General features: G+C 55.1%; 1 protein-coding gene across 6 annotated transcripts in view; it reads left to right on the top strand.

The window, feature by feature from the left end:
- Positions 1 to 17,235, top strand: part of NAV1 (neuron navigator 1) — a 308,029-nt gene that overhangs the window by 68,809 nt on the left and 221,985 nt on the right. Inside the window, exon 1 of one of the 6 annotated variants that reach the window (XM_048827104.2) lies at positions 8,674 to 8,798. The exons of the other annotated variants lie outside the window; for them this stretch is intronic. The gene's annotated coding sequence lies outside the window, so the exon portion shown is untranslated. Of the gene's footprint in view, positions 1 to 8,673; positions 8,799 to 17,235 lie in introns of those variants that run through there. 6 annotated transcript variants of the gene reach the window in all.

The raw sequence follows: 17,235 nt of genomic DNA on the forward strand, positions 1-17,235 counted from the left end.
ACATACACACTCTATCAAGCCACAACTCTGACTGGGGAGGAAAGAGGCAGGTGAGATTGCTGTTGTCACTTCTGTTTTTAAAAGCTTGGAGCAGCTTAGATACTGTCTGTTAATAGTGGGAGCTACCTAACTACCTAGACAGCCTCTCCTTCCCCAGCCCACTTTCTGTGATGTCAGGTAGCAGCTGTACCATCCACTGAAATGTTAAAAACCTCCCCACCTGGGGTCTCTCTAGGTTACTCCAGGTTTATCACTATTAGCTCTTTCCAGCTGCAAGTAGCTGTTACCTCTTCATTTCCTGACAGTCCCTCCTGATTGTACCTATCCCGCGTATTTGGGTGGAGGCATTCACAGGCCCAAGAGACAGGTAGGCACCTGAAAGTCAGTGGCCATTGTGTGCTAACTCCCATATGTGCTGGTGACCATCTCCCCCTTGGCCTTCTGTATGGATGATGGGCATTTGCTTCTTTATGTCAATTTGCCTTTTCAGTATTTGCATGGAACTGCCTCATGCAGAGAAAACGCAGTAGATACAGCAAAGCAGGAACACCAGTAGCTTGGGGCAACCCCTTGAAGTAGAGCCAGAAAGCAAAAGCAAGAATCACCTTTCTCAAGGTGGCTTTGCTATAAAAAGAAATCCCCATGGACATCCCCTGCTAAGGATGCCTGGGAACTCTCGCCAGAGCAATGCCCCTGTAACTGGGGAGAAGTGCGAACAAGCTGGAGACATGCTATTCTCCTGGCTCTGTTTGGGGTTAGTTCCCTCCAGTAGCTGTCAGAAATCAGACACTCTCTTGGTAGGATGCTAGCGTGGGCTTTCCAAGAACACTCAGCACTGGCCAGACTTTGTTCCCAACTAGGAGGATTCGCAGTGACCTCAAGGGGGGCAAAGTTAAGCCAATGCCTCGTGGTTTGGAAAATCTTTCACTTTAAAAGGGGCATCCCAGTAAAATTAAATCCGGCCTGTGATAGCCCAGGCTAAGCCCCTGGCTCCTTCAAGTCAGGGGTGCTGGGCTATGCTCTACCCCCATCATCTGCCATTTTCCAAAGTAATTGGTGGTGTTGGGGGCCCAACCTGGGACACCTCACACAGGCCTGCTTTTCAGGGGCTGGGTACCCAGCACTTCCTGAAAGCCAGGCCCTATTCAGGGCTCGCATGTTGGGGCCCCCCTCACTAGTCACTTCTGGAGGCACTTGCCATCCATAGCGGGGTCATCATCAGCCAACTACGCCGCTAGATTTACATTTCCTGAGGCTGACTCGGGCCAGTCATTGGCTGTCTCGGCTTCTTCTGCCATAATTGGCTTAGACGCCAGGTTGCCATGCTGGCACCAACAGGTTGGCATAGAAGTGGGGCTCAGCATGGAGAGGGACAAATATGGCGGGAAGCAGGCATATATATGAGAGATGCGGAGAGGGGGCTGGGAGTAAAGACTTCATCCTGCGAGGTGCTGAGCACCGGCTGATGGGTGCAGCTGTTATGTATCTGTGCCATGGTAGTGCCTACGAGTCCTTGTCACGCTCCAGGCTCCATTGTGCTAGGCACTGTAAAGACACTGAACAAAACGAGTGCTCTATGGGTCCCTCAGGATCCAGCTCGGAGACCTGCCTGCCTGTGTCTCTCTGATTTCATCCCTTTATCCTCACTCCCCATCACCAGCGTGTTTTAATCAGAAGCCTGGCAGGAGCGTTGAGACTGGACTCCATTTTGTCAGAGGCCCCTGTAAAGAGACAGCTAAGAACACTTCTGTGTTAACCCGACACTCCCTGTGGCTCCATCTCGTTGAGTCTCCAGCTCTCTTCCCATCTTAGCAGGAACGATCTCTCTCTCTCTCTCGCCTGCCCTTGTCTCTGCCTCCCCCTCTCCATCTGCTGTTATTTATTATTTAGTCCCATCAACACACAATTTCATTCTGTACGAAGTGGCACAAAATAAAATTCATTGTGTTGTAATTGTAAGTGCAAAATGCTTGTAATAATCTTAGTGTGAGCACACCTCTGCCCTCTCGTGTGTGCAGCCTGAACTGCTCATTCATGGCCCTGCATTATCCACTAGGTGACACTGCCTCCTGTCATACAGCAACGTTCCCCACTTTCCCACCGACTTCAGTCCCCATCCCATGAGGTTAGCAGAGCACCCGTCACGACAGAATCTCATCCATTTCTCAATGCATTTACGGTGTGCCCATCACCATGCTATCTAGGCGCCAAATAGACAATTGTAAAAGCTACTTTCATCCAGCAGGCTCAGCCTTCCTGCCCCTCTGCTGCTGCTTGCAGCGCTTTCTAAGCAGGGATTTTTGTTTTCAATTGCTCCTTGCCGGGGGAAGGACTCCTGGCCGTTCCCTAGTTAAAGTCAGTGTGAGAGGGCTGGCACAGGCTGAGCATGTTGCAGTCTGGACACATCCTGATCTCCAGTGGCAGGGAGTTCCACAGCCAAAAGCTCAGCGGCGAATCCTGGGCTGTCAGCTTGGGTGTCCCTGCTAACTGCAGCGGGCATGACAGCTTGCCTGTCCATGACAGTTGGGTCCCACTTGTGGAAGGGATCTTCAAAAGTGACTAGTGATTTGGGCTGGTCAGTTTCTGCAAAGTGCCCAGCACCTAGCCTCTGGGAATCAGGCGTCTTCGAGGTACCCAAAATCACTCTTGAAAACCGTAGCCTCTAAAGGATGAGGATCTGGCAGTGGATCTGATATTGGAGATGGAGCCAGTAGGAAACATGACGTGACGGGCACTTATCTGTCTGTGTGGGCCACCTGGTGATTCCACGGCGCCTTTGCCACGGGCTCACACAGAGCACCTTGCAGTGGTCTAACCTGGAGGCGATGGAGGCATGAATCCCGGTGCAGTCTCCTAACCAGATGGAGACAGGCACAGCCCTGAAACGGCATTCTAGCAATCAGAGGGCACATGGCCTCAGTGGCAGGAGAAGTCAAAGTTCTGGCCGAGTCCTTGAAATTCTTCCCTCATCCTCACTTCAGTTCTCTCTGGAGTATGCTTGAGCCAGCTGCTCTCCATCCATGTCCGGGTCTCGCAGAGCCCCTGTGGAATGAGCAGTCCCACTGCTGAAGGGAGAGGACTTACTGTCCATGGTGAGGGCTGCCTGCCCCTACAACTCCCAAAGCTGGGTCTGCTGCTGAGCTTTCTCCCATCTGGCCAGCTCTGGCTGGTGCCTGGCTGGCAGGACCTGCCCTGGATCACAGGGCCAGACATCCGCTTCCTTTGCTTGTGTTTCATTCTGGCCCCACAGCCCCTGCGGGTCAAGACCCCCATTCCCATGAGATAGGAGCATCATGCGGTCTTTCCCCTATTTCCCCTCACACTCCTCTGGGACAGGCAGCAACACTGTTGCCCATGTTGTACAGAAGTGGAGCTCAGGCCCAGAGACCCTAAGGCCCAGATCCTCAAAGGGATTTAGGTGCCTAATTTCCTTTGAGGCGCTGGGCCTACAGGCCTGGCCCAAGGTCACACAGGGAGTCTGTGGTGGGATTGAACACAGGTCTCCTGAGTCCCGGGCTAGCTCCCTAACCACTGAGCCATGCTGCTGGCCCACCTGGGCTATGGCTGCCAGATGATGTTCCTGGCTTCGTGTCCTGCTCCAGACTCTGTTGTAGGACTTGATCCTGACCCTTCCTCAGAAGTAACACGATCCAAAACGCCTGTTCCTCAACTGGCTTCCTCTTCATCCAGCCCTTGGTCCAGCTCCCATGGTTTGCACATGCCGAGTTCTGACTCCGTCTCTTCATGCATGGCCACTCCTTCCATGTAGCCTGCAGCCGCACCTGGTTTCCTGACTGTGCTTCTCTGCAGCTGCCATTAACACCATATTCCCCTTCAGCGAGATCTTGACTAAGCCCCCATCCAGCTCTCAGCTGCCTCCTTAGTCAGACTCACGTCCAATCTGCTGCCAGTCACGAACATCTCTTGCTTTTTGCTAATAGCAATTGAGAAGGGCAATGCCAAAGCAAGGGAAGGACGGCCTAGCGGTTGGGGCCCTAGCCTCAGACTTGGGAAGTCCGGGGACAGTTCCTGGCTCTGCTACAGACTCGGTGTGTAACCTCAGGCAAGCCCCTTAAGCAGCCATTTCAGGAGGGCTGAGCAGCCGCAATATGCAGACTGGCTTTTGCGAGAGCTGCATGTGTTGGGTGCTGGGTGAATCTGAGCTTGAGTGTCCCAGTGGGAGCTGCTGGGTGCCGACGGCCTTTGGAAATGTGGGCCCCAGCTCCCCTCCTGTCCAAGGGTTAATGCAAGTTAAATCCATTCATGTTTCTAAAATATGAGGGCAAGAGGGGCAGGATCAGGACCCAGATCGAAAGAAAACTGGGTTTTGAAGATTGCCATTTTTCTTGGACCCATCACCATGGGTCCCCAATCCCCACTGTCGTACATGCCGCCCCGTCTCGGACTCAGCAGATTGCTCTCGCGTCTCACGCTCCTCCCCGACGTTCCCAACTTCTCACTGGCCCATGGCGCAAGAGTCCGGAAGTAGCTGCCAGTCTCCGAGTTCCTCCAGTTCATTGTGCAGGAATGGGGAGCTCCCATGCACGGGTCTCCGCAGAGCCCAGCACAGGTCTGTGCTAATGCTGGAAAGGGACAGGGGGGTTGGACCTGGTCGGGCTTCAGCTGGGTTTGGGATTTGGCTTAAAAGCTGACTCAGGGGTTGGATTTGGGTCTCGTTTGCTGGCCTGGCCAACTCCGCCATCCTGCACAGGCCCTGTTCAGTCTGACCCAGAGCCAAAGCCCTCGCTGTGGGTTTGGATTCCGGAATTTGAATCTGAGTTGCCCCCTGATTCAGTAGGGTTCAGAGTTGAGGTTCCCCAAATGGTTCAGAATTGGGTCTCCGTCTAGCTAGGCACCCAGAACTCCAAATGCCCATGCAGCCCTCGGCTGACCTGCCCCGACCTCATACACCGGCACATCTGCTCTAGCTCTCCTGGCAACAGGCTCTTCCATGAGATCCCTGCTAACTCCTGCTTCTGTTTGGACTACAGATACCGAGGGGATCATAGCATCCTGGAGCTGCTGGGCCAGATCCCAACCTGAGCCCAAAACACAGAGGCAGCTCTGCAAATGAAAGTTAATGGGAGGAAAGAGAGGTTACCCGAACATCTCAGAGCCCTCGGGTCAGAGAAAGGCAAAGTTTATTTGAACTGGTTCCCCCTTGCCTCTAATTAAAACTTTTGTAGCTCATAGCTCCCCATGAAGTCATTGCTGCTAATGCATGGGAACACTTAGATCTTGTCTGATAAATAAGACCTTTCTTTCCGTGACTCAGTGTGTTACCCGGAGTCCCTCCGAAAGCCCTGCCAGTCATATGATTTCGCCCTCAAGGGCCATTGAAAACTAGATTTCATGTTAATTTAGCTGAATGCAGCCTGATGAAATGAAAAGCCCGTGGACGTCGCAGGACGTGCAGGCTGGGATTTGCATTCCCTTAGCCTGCTGTGCTTTTTAAAGATTAAATACACTGCCAGTCTGATTCCTCTGATGGATTACAGATGTCCTTTCAGACGGTTTTTTTGCAATCTCTGAGCTGTAGGCCCCTGATGCACCCTGAAAGCATGACATATATTTCAGTTCTTACACAGGCTGGAGAGATTCCAAAACGGGCCTGAGCCCACCTTTTTGCGGCAGGCGACTCTCGGTTGGCTTTAGCTGGCAAACTGCGATCGTAGAAGTAGAGGAGGTTGGAGAACATCACGGCAGAGATTCCTCCAATCTCCCCTCCACCTTCCTGCTTTCCTTTTCTCTGTCTTCACAGTCTTCCAATCCCCCTTGGGAAGGGACCACGGCTGTAAACAGCCCCAGTCACAGTGTCCTGGCAACGTTGCTCATTGCGGTTTCCAAGCTGTTCACTTTAGCTGGTTCAGGAACGGACCCAGCTCTCCAGACGACCCTGTGCACAGCCCAGACAGCAGCGGATACAGAGAGCGTCCCCAGTTCCCAACCTCACATGAACCACGTGCACGAGAGTAGGGATGCTTTGGCAGCAGGGGAGAAATCCAAACTTTCCTGGTGCCGGAGGGCTCCAATAGGCCAAGTCCACCAAGAACTTTATAATAACATTTCCAGCTGGCTTCACCCCCCTGCCGCGCTCCACGGCGCTCTGCCTGCTACCTCCAGCTGACTCAGAGTTTGCTAAGGCAGCAGTTCTCACATTGTGGGTCTTGAGCCTGTTTTAATGGGGTCGCCAGGGCTGGCGTTAGATTTGCTGGGGCCCGGGACCAAAGCTCAAAGGCTTCAGCCCGGGGCGGCAGGGCTCAGGCTTCAGCTTCGCCCCCCGGCCCAGGGTGGCAGGGCTCAGGCGGGCGCAGGCTTCAGTCCCCCCTCCTAGAGTCCTGTAGTCGTTTTTGTTGTCAGAAGGGGGTCAATAGTGGGCAGAGGGCGCAGAGCGGAGCCAGTAGCATGGTGCGAGGGGTGCACGCACAAAGGGCGTGGCTTGAGCCGTATGTCTCTCCCCTCCCGCATAGGCTTGCTTGAAATCCACGCAAGGATTTCTCTGGGCAGCTTCAGTTTACACCTATCGGCCTGTGTGCCAGCGTGGGGGCACCAAGCACTGCTCACCCTGGGGCAGGGGCAAGGGCACTTGGCATGAGGATCACCAAGCCGTGACAGAGCCCTGCAGGGGCAAGGCGTGGTCGCCGGACGGGAGGCAAAGAGAAGAACGCGGAACGGAGGCCCTTGCTTGCAGCAGCCCGCACGTGGGCCCTGCAGCAGACAGCTGGTCCCTCCAGGAGGGAGCTCTGCACGGGGCCACGGCTGATTGCACGGTGGCTCACAGAGCGCCTTGCTGCGCTCACAGGCTGTGCTCTGATCACATCGCACTATACAGCCTGGCGTGGGGAGCAGCCTGTGGGGAACTTTTAGGACTGCAGGTGTGTGGGAATAACAGCCTGGCCCAAGTGTTGATCGGGCTGGCTCATCACCCATCTCAGTGCCCCCCTCCCATGCAAGCTTGGCAGCTGGAAAGTCCCTGATGTTCAGTCCTCCCGCGGGGCTAACTGGCCCCAGCATGGGCCGTGGCCCTGCTAAGGTGGCCGTCCTGCCCTGGGCTGTTCTCCGCTGGGTGCGCCTCCACCTAGGCTCCCCAGTTCCGGAGGGCTGAAGCCATCCCAGAGGCATTGGTTGGGGGCATGTTTGAGGGCACTTGGGGCTTAGACGCTGAACCGAGCACAAGGCATGAGATTTGCCCAAGGTACGGGCACCACTTAAGTCATCAAAGCCAGCTTTGACTGGGGCCTAAGTGTGTTTCTAAGCCTGGTGCTACCCTCTCCGCCAGGGGAGTCGCCCCCAGAGAGGGGACTGGGCCCTAAGTGTTAGAGGGGAACACCCTTCAAAACTAGGGACTGGAAAACCGGTCCCCAGAAAATCAGAACCGACCCAGACCTGCTCCCAGGACTCAGGGCCGAGTGGAACCTTGAGGGAGGTTTGGAAAATTTGCTGTCACTTTTTTAAATGCAATTTTTGCAGCTGCTCCAGCCAGTCTGTGTCCCGTTTGGGACCAGCAGTCAGAGAGCCCAGATACTGCAGGGGCCTGCGCTCCCAGCCTGCAGCTCTGGAATCTCCAGGGAAACCGCAGCCTGAATTTTGGAGCCACGAGTTCTGACTAGACAGACCCATGTGGCTGCACGCTCAGCCTGGCAGAGGCTCTGACCCTCTGGGGAAGCTCCCAAACGACAAGTCTTTTGCTCCCTTTCAATGCTCCTTATTACTCATGACGCTCTCCCACATCATTGCCCAGCTAGTCTCCTGTGCAGTGCTCCAGCTTTGTCTTTCAGTGATGGTTTCCTCACTGGCTGGGCCCAGTAAGAGGATAAGAGACCTACTACTCCTACTGCCTAAGGGAAATCGCCAGTATCACAAGTGGTGAAGGCCTTTGTTTCCTGTGCAGGAGCAGGGTTCTAGCCCCAGCTTTGCACATGCCTGTGATTTACCCACTGAGAGTATCTGTAGCACCTGGATTTGTTATCGTTGCAGGGGGGGAAACCGAGTCATGAGGCACTTAAGTGACTTGGCTGTGGCCATGCAGGAAGCCAGTGCTGGGAGCAGAATGCGGAAGCCCCTGCTCGCACCTCTAGACCCATTCTCCCTCCATGGAGACTTTCTGGGTCTGCCCTCGTGAAGCAAGCGCAGCTGGGGAAGTGAACTAGCAAGGGGAGGGATAGCTCAGTGGTTTGAGCACTGGACTGCTAAACCCAGGGTTGTGAGTTGAGGGGGCCATTTAGGGATCTGGGGCAAAAATTGGGGATTGGTCCTGCTTTGAGCAGGGAGTTGGACTAGATGACCTCCTGAGGTCCCTTCCAACCCTGATATTCTATGATTCTATGAAGAGCAGCATTCTTCGACTGCCAGGGACTCGGCGCGTTCCCGCTGGCTTCCTCCTGAGTAACTAGCTCTCCCCGCCCTCCCAGATGGAGCCAGCACTGAAAGCCAAGACGGCAGCTGGGAGAACGGGTGGAGGGAAGGGAATTAAACTAGGGGAAATAGTCATAAGGGGGGGAATTAAAAACCCAAACCCAAAGAAGCCCCATTTGTAGTGAGCTCTTGAAGAAACCGACGGATCATCCAAGGGGCTGGCAATGCTGCTTCAGACGGGTTAGCAAGTGACTTATCTTAGCAGCACTGAGAGCCTCCGACTCCCTGCCCGGCTTGCAAAGCTGGAGCCAGTGTGCTGGGGAGGGATGTTTCGGTCAACGAACATCTGGTGAGAAATGGGATTTGCGTTCTCAGATTTTGCATTCCTCTGCGTACGGCCTACGGGGAGCGTGTGAGCGGAGGCTGCTTAGCCCAGGGCTCTGGTGAGTCAAACCCCCTTTCTCATTCTCCAATGCACTGTGCCTCCCGAATGCAGGCGGGTTGCACTTAGCCCCGGGCTGCAACTCAGGATGTTTGGCTAGAAGGAGCTGGGCTGCAGGGAGCTGCCGTGCTCAGGCGGGGAGCTCCCTCCCGGGAGGCTGCAGTGCAGTGGAAAGTGGCTGCAATGCAGGCGGCCCTGTGCGAGTGGAAGTAATGGGCTGCTGCAATGGGCTGCGGTCCTGGGAGCACCATTGCATTTGCTAGCGGGGCAGCGGGCTGTGACATGAAAGCTTGAGAAGTGGACAGTGGGATTAAGAAGAAAGTGACCCCCCGTGGTGGTTTATTCTTTCTTTCTCTTGTTTCCTCTCCTTTACAGCATTTGTGCGTGTAGTATCTGAGCAGTTCATGAACAGTCATGAGTGGCGCCAGGAGGCTGGGAAGTGTTTCCCCCATTTTACAGATGGGGAAACTGAGGCACGGACTTGCCCACAGAACCAGGAACAGATCCTAAGTTCTAGTCCAACGCCTTCTCCGCAGGCCTATCCTTCTGCTCTGTCGCATGGCAGAACGCTGCTCCTTCCACCGGCTGGGGGTCGAGGCGCAGGACAGGCCTGTGCCCACCTGCATGGTCATATTTCCTTTCGCTTCTTTTCGTTTGCATAGCCCAGCCCCTGGCCAAGCTGTGCAAACTAACCATGAGCTAGGAAAGCAAAGGGTGGATCTGGGCCAGCCCGGCTCAGCCTCTCAAAGCTACGACCTGTGTGTAGGCCCAGGGGAAAGCTGAAGCAAAGGGAGGGGCTGGGTGCGGCTCATTTGCATGTCAGCCCCCAGCAGGCTTTTTGAGCACGCCGTGTGTCCAGAATGGTTCGTGAGCTGTGAGCCCCGCTTGCGTAGACGGGGTCACTGCGCTCCAGCCTTGGGCAGGTTTCCAGCTCGGAGTTGGACAGTGAAACTCCAGTTCGCATGGGACGCAGAGCCTTATAACCCAGCGCTGATGGTGTGGGTGTGAGACTTGACAATGGGCTGGTTTGATGGGGCAGGGGCGGAAGCTCCCTGCGAATCGGGGTGGGGGAGCAAAGGGAGGTATTGGGACTAGGCGTGGAGAGGTGGAGGGTTGGGGGTTCAGACCTGCCGCTCCCAGGCCCATGGAGAGAAATCTGGGGGCCCAGCACATCCTGTTTGCTGGGGCATCTCCCCTTGCTCCTGCACTTCATTTACACAGATGTTACAGCAGTTTCGGGGGCACATCTCAGCTCAGGGCCCTGATACAATTGTCCCCCTTCCCCACTCCCTTTTCAGCCCTGCCTGGGCCCATTCCAGCCCCTCTGGGTCCCACTCCCTGCTCCCTGGCTCGATCCTGGGCACCACGGCAACTGCACCAGCTCCTCCAGGTCCCCCTGTCATCTCTGCCCTCCCCCCAGGCATGTGTGAGTCCCTGCAGTATTTCCATTGCGGAGATGCTAACCCTCCCATTCCCCTCCCCCCACCTGTGCTATCACCCCTGAGTACAATAACACCTCCTTTAGCATGCGCTCAAGGGGGTAACGGAAGAAGATCATTCTTCCACAGCATTATCAGAATGTCTGGACATGCTCAGCAAAGCTTCCAGTATTAACCTTAACTCTGACCCCTGTTTCCTCTCCCCAGCCTTAACCTTAACTCTTCCCCCTGTTTCCCCTCCCCCCACCACCATTCCTAACTGCAGTTGCATGGCCTCTTGCTGGCCTCACACCTGGGTTAGGAGGGTTGTGCCAAGAGGGTCAGGTAGGAGTAGGGGGAACCTGTATGTTCCATGTAGCTATTCTAGTGTCACCCAGTGGTGGAGGAGTCTGTGTGCGGGTGGATGCTACTGGCTAGGCCATCAAGAGCCGTGGCACCTTATCCTCGCCCTCGTTGGCTCTGAGGCTGGCTGTGGCAGAGGGGCCGTGCTCCAGTGGGGAGAGCATCTGAGTGGAAGTCAGGGGCCCCGAGCTCGCTTCTCAGAGGGGACGATTCCCACCTGCACTCTGCAGAAGGTGCTGCACAAGTGCTGAGGATAGCTGCGCGGCGCATCCGGGCCTGTGTGTTCCACCATGTTGGCGGAGGAATTTCCTTAGCTCCTGCCCTGCCCCTCTGTGGGTTATTTACCCTCATGCAGAAAAGGCACCAGGCAGGTGCAGTGTGCTGTGGGATGAGGATGCTGGCCTGGCTCCTGTTGCACAAGGCTATAGTCATTGCACATTGGCCTAACCGATAGAGCACTGGATTTAGGGCCACAACCTTGTGGCTCTGGTCTCCTGTGGGATCATTAGGTGCTACTGGAATAGAAATAATGCTCAGGTGCAAGGCAGTGGAGAATCAAGCTGCCCTAACAGCCTGGTGCTTTGCATGCGACATCCTCAGCTGCAACTCCAAGAGATCAGCATCCAAGCAGGAGAGACCACCTGCTTTGCATTGGAGTGGGTCAGAGGCTGGCTGGGAATGCAAGAACAGGGTGCCCGTGAGCTGCTTGTATCCACCTCACCACCTGCCCTTTGTCCCCCAGCAGAGGCGGGGGAAATGGGCAGCCAAGGTTTCAGGGACGGGAAGCATTACTGCAGGCCAGCTGTGGCTGGCAGGCTTCCCAGCTGTGCTCCGCAAGGCCTGTAATCTGAGCGCATTCCCAGGACCGGCAGAGGGCTTCCCTGCACATCTGTCCTGGGCGGTGCTTGGACAGGACAAGAAAGAGGCTCTTAAGCAGGGGAAAGTTTCCCCACCAGCCTGTGCTGGGGAGTGCATTATTCCAGCCCCTGCAGGCCCTGCCTAATGATGCTCAGGCTAGGAAACTACAGGGATGCGATGAGACAGACACCCGGGCCAGGCTCAGGGAGAGCGAACAGCTCCGCCTGCCTGCCCCTCCTCCAGCGCAGCGAGAGCTAGAAGGCTGGAACAGGCAGTGTCAGCAAGCAGCAGGTCCCAGCTAACAGCACCTCCCGGGGGTCACTAGGACAGGGGAGACTCCCAGCGCTCACGCACAGGAGGAAGGCCAGATGTAGGACAGGGCTGTCCAGTGCAAGGTCCTCCATCGAGAAGGAAGACATGCAGGCCAGACCTACAGACTGGGGGGTTGTGTCCTGGAAAGCAGGGACTCAGACAATCTTTAGTGGGGCCAGAGTGGACCAGCAATGGAACACGAGTGTCCAGCGAGACGCTGTGGCCAAGAGCACGACTGCGATATCTGAGCGTTTCAACGGGAGCGGTGAGCAGGAGCAGGAAGGCGACTTTACCACTGTGTGCGGCTCTGGGGAGACCGACACTGAAATGCTGCGTCCAGTTGTGGGGCCCACGATTTTTGAAAGGACGCTGCAAAATGGGAGCGGGCGCAGAAAAGAGCCACCAAAATGATTCAAGGGCTGGAGAAAATGCCGGACAACAACAGACTTGCTGTGCTCAGGCTGTTTAGATGATCAAAAAGAAGAGTGAGTGGTGCTGAGTGTAAATACCTTCCCGGGGAGAACACAACAGGATTACGGGGCTCTGCCATCAAGCAGAGGAAGGCAGAAGGAGAGTCAGTGGCTGGAAGCTGAAGCCAGACAAAGTACCAGTATTTAACCGTGAGTCATTGGAACAAACTCCCCAGGGAAGCAGTGGAGTCTCCATCTCTCGATGTCTTTAGATCCGGCCAGGACACCTTTCTGTTGAGCTCAGCACAGGGGCAACTGGGGGAAATTTCCTGGCAGGAGGTCAGACAACGTGAGCTAATGGTCCCTTCTGGCCTTCAACACTGTGAATCTCTGGCTGCAGCGGCTGGTGACAGGCCTGTAGCCTCCAGGGAATCGGCTCCAAAGCAGCCCACATCAGGGGTGGAAAGTTGTTCCCCGCTTTAGATGTGGTTAACGCACCAGACACAGCCCCTGTGAAATGAGCTGTCAGGTTTCAGACCACATCACAGTCACTGCTAATTGGGTGCCTTAGAGGGCGTCTCCGCCAAGAGACCAAGGGGGGACCGAGCCAGGCAGACCCCCAGGCCCTCTTGGCCCTAGACGTCGTCCCTCCAGCATAGCATGCGGGAAGCTCGCACTGATATGTGCTGCAGTTGTTCCAGAGACGTACAGAGACCATCAGGCTCTTCTCCTGGCCCCGTTACGTTCACACGTGCACCAGTTCTCCCAGACCAACAGGTGCCAGCCCCCTTCCTCGTGCATGCCACGTGCTGGTATAATCGTGCAAAGCGCGCCGAGCCCATCCTGGTTCCGCACTGAAGGGGGAGATTCACCCGGATGCCTCCTCCGGGTTTGATGAGAACGAGTGTGAAATCGATTGAACAGGCCGCAAAGGAAGTGCAGCCAGGCTGAATAGCAGGAGCAATAAGAGCAGCAGGGCTCCAAAAGATAATGAGAGAAGAGCCTGCCATAGGCACCCTCCCCACGGCATGCGGCGAGTTAGCAAAGCCGTCTGCCCCTCTGCTCAGAAATGCTCCTTTACTAACTGGATCCTGCTCATTGATGCGACTCGATGCCATGTGAATGTGGGGATCTCCAAACATGCTCTGCAATCTCCCAACACCCCCTGCTGCCCTGAGAACACCCTTTCGCCACCCTGCGCGTCTTGAATTGCTGTCATCTCGAGCATGTAAGCTGCCCTCAGGAGCAAGGGTTACTGTAAACCGCCAGCTTGTGGTGGGGGCCAGTTCCAAGGTGATGTGTGGAGTGAGTTGGACTCCTCGGTCCCCATTCTGCCGTCAGTTCTGACCCCCCAACGCTGAGGGCCCAACGCAGCCTTTCATACTAACTGACCCTCCCTAGGACTCCGATGGGCCAGTGCACTCCCACTTACCAATGGGGAGGCTGGCAGCTGGCATACCACGAAGGCAGAGCATGCTGCTGTTACCCCTTTTCACCCGTGCAGTTGGCCAAAGTTTGTGGGGTCCGGCAGGTTGTTTTCGCTAGGAGGAGAAAGTGATGGTGGAGTCGGGTATTATGGTTGCCAACCCCCCAGGATTGGCCTGGAGTCTCCTGGAATTGGCGTTGATCTCCTAGTGACTGTTGAAAGCAATCCGGGAGATTTTAATTGGATATTTTAAGAAAATGACATTAACTCATGTTGGGTGGTGGGGGGGTGGGAATTTCCCGGAATAGCTTCAGTCAGAGTTGGCAACCCTATCGGGTATCCTTGGCGCAGTGATGTTGATTTACAAGAACGTACATAAAGTCCTGTTTCCCTGAACACAGCAGGACTCAGACTCTAGGAGTTAGTTTCTTTGCTCACATCTCCAGCCCGCTTTCAGCCAATACTCAGCCTAAAAGCTCTCCCTCTAGGCTTTTCTCAGGGTCACACTCCCAGGGCTTGTTTAGGTTGTGTCTGAAACTTCCTTGCTGCCTTCTCCTTCCTTCTTCGGTGTGTCTCCCCTTCTCTCTCCCACATACCCCCACCTCCAGCCAAAACCCTCCACCTGCATCGTGCCAGTTGCTGAGCCCACTCAGGTGTGCCTTACCTTTGTTTTGGGTGCTGACCTGCCTGCATTTTGGTTTGAAGCCCCCTTCTGTACTTGAATTTTATCCCGCAGGCTACACTCTACACTCTCCAGTTTCACCCAGCCCCACCAGGCCATCACATGCTTTACGGGGGGGTGGGGGTGGAACCTGCATTCACTTACTCCCTTCTGTTAGCTGCTTCCTCTGCTACGCTCCCCACCTCCATTTATCACATACACACTCGTAGGCCCTGTCTCTGTCTGCTGTACTTGAAGCTGCTCATGGCTGGCTCAGGACACAGTGGGTGTCCCCATGCCACCTGGTTAATACGACATTAGCATCCACAGCACTAACCTTGCATTGCCCCAGGCGCTGCTGGCCTCGTTCTCCGGAGGGCGGTGCTATGGGTCACGGGTGAAATAGACCATACGGGGCAGGTTTTCCAATGAGCTCGGCATGCTGGGGGCTGAGCTCCTCTGCAGACCTGCTTCCATGTGTGCAAGGCCCCCAAGTAAGCAGGTGGCTTTCCTACCAATGGGAGCATGTCTGATAGAACCCAGTGGAGTGGACCAGTCTGGGGGTGGCAGTGATATAGGTTAATCTGTTTGCAATAAATCAGCTCTTGCTCTGCTTAATTCTCTGCCGAGCTAGGTGTTCAGGGCACAAGGCAGTCAGCTCCTCTTCAGGGCAGCATATAAGGACTCCAGGGGCTAAACAGCGATGGAGTTTAGGGTCAGCCGTCCTCTTTTTAGGTGAATTACGGCACAGAGTGATTGACAGCTGTCTTGCAAACCTGCCTGCGTGAAGGAAACCAAGAGGAGGATCTGTTCCCTGGCCTGTGCTCGGTGGAGGCTGCCTGCTCTGGGATCATGGCCCCAGGGGCAAACCACAATTCAGATTAAGATACAAAATAATAACGTCACTAGGAGTTTTATTGGATCCCTGAAGCAGAGCAGGCGCTGGGAGGCGGAAAGGCTATCCCCTGTTTTTGTTCTGCGTCTGTGCCCCCAGCCTGGTTAAGGCCAAGTTTCCTATTTGGGCACTTCTTGTTAGACCCCTAAATAAGAGGCCTGATTTCTGTCTATGTAGATATTTGCTCTGTCGTTGTAGGATCCGAGCAGCTCACCATCAATGGCTTAACACTCACATGTCCCAGGAGGTAGGGGAGTTATGCTCTAGGGATTATTGTGGGGCAGTTCTCTGGCCTGCGCTATACAGGGGTCAGACTAGATGATCACACTGGTCCCTTCGGGCTTTGGAATCTATGAAGCTGGTTTCACAGCCATGGAACTGCTGCACAGGGTAGGTGAAGTGATTTGCCTCGATTGGAACCCAGGTCTCTGGGGGCCCATCAGGCCTGCGTCAGAGCTGAGCTGTGCTAAACCCAACCTCTGCTGGACCCTGTGCCAGGTACAGCGGGAGTCTCCTGCCGCTGGGGACGGGTGGCCCTGAATCAGAGATCCCAGTCAGCCTCGGGCAGCTGCCTCTCTCTGCTACGTCTGAGCTTGGAGGCGGATCAGAGGCCAGTCTGACGCTGCTGGGGTCGGACCCGCCTGCACCAGGTCTGGTTCAGTGCGTGCAGGCAACTTGGGACGTGCAGCACGCGAGATCCCCAGAACGGTCGCAAATCCTGTCTCCTGGCAGCCCTTGGAGAACCCACGCAGGGTGATACCAGCCTCTCTCTTCAGTCTGATAGGCCCAGCTGAGAGTTTCTCTGTTGCCTGCAGTTAGCCAGCTGGCAGTGCCCACCCAGGTGTGCTTTAATACGCTAGTTTATGGTGGGTAGAGGCTGTTACGCATCCCGGGACACTTCGTAGAGTTCAGTGATAAATACGGGAAAGAGGAGAGAGCCTCGGAGGCAGAGACCAGGGAGAAGAGCTGGGTGTTCAGATGAGATTTAGACAGAGCTGGCCAGCGCAGGAGCTCTGGGGAGGTGCAATGCTGCAGTGGAGAATGCTCTTGCACCCCGTCAGGGAAGAGGCTGGCACTAGCTGAGCAGAGCAAGCCTGGGTCCTGGCAGGAGACACAGGGAGCTTGGAAGCTGAGCAGAGCACTAGATCCTGGTAGCATTCACCTGCCCAGGCTGAGTGTTTACAGCTGATTTCACAGAGAGTGAGAGAGTGCTTTGCACTTAGGGCTCTTCAGATCTGTTGTTGCTTTGAACCCCAAACCGGGTCGTGACCTCAATTTCCTGTAATCTGACTAAAGTGCTGGGGGGAGCGATATGGACTCCGGGCGGCTTCTTAATGGAAACTGAATTCTTGCAATCGTTTCATCTGCCCGTTTTTCTCCAGCATATGAAAGGAATTCCTCTCGGCCACTCGAGGGCTCAGACGGTGACCTGTTCTGTGTGGCTGGGCCTCATCCCCTGCTTTCAGGGGCAAGGCACCATAGGGGGCAGGTGAGAATCTCCCTGAAATGTGGCTCAAGTGAGGAGATGGAGAGGAATCATGTAGAAATGGATAATCAGGGAAATGGCCATTGCGTTCTGGCCACTGTACTGGGGTCCTCCCCCCCCCCCCCCGCCCCCACAGCATTGTGACAAGGGGAACCTCAAAAACAGCACTGGGACCCAGCTCCAGGCAACAGACCTGGATCCCAGCTTTCCCGGAGGTCTGTGGGGTGTGGATGACAAAGGGAGCTTTGTTCAGACCCATCCACAAGACGGGGGCCAGCTGCAAGTTGTGAATCTGGAGTTGGACGTCTCCAAAGTTTTAGGTGGGTTTGGATCTGGGAGAGGGTTGGTGCATGTGATGCCATGTTTGCTTGCAATATATTACCAAACCTCTAGGTGTCTCTGTGCTGTGTAGTGTCCAGAGAGGGTATGGTCCATGGTGAATGAGCACAACAAAGCTGGAGCTCAAGCTGTGTGGAAGATTGTTTGTGTCTGTAGTTGTAGCTAGGACACCAGTTTAAGAAAGACTGTGATGCCATAGGCCAGAGACATGCTCTATTCTATCTCTGCTCCAAAGGTTTGGTGGAAATCACCTATAAGAATGGATCTTAA

Source organism: Caretta caretta, chromosome 21 (assembly GCF_965140235.1).
Source record: "Caretta caretta isolate rCarCar2 chromosome 21, rCarCar1.hap1, whole genome shotgun sequence".
Lineage (NCBI taxonomy): Eukaryota > Metazoa > Chordata > Testudines > Cheloniidae > Caretta > Caretta caretta.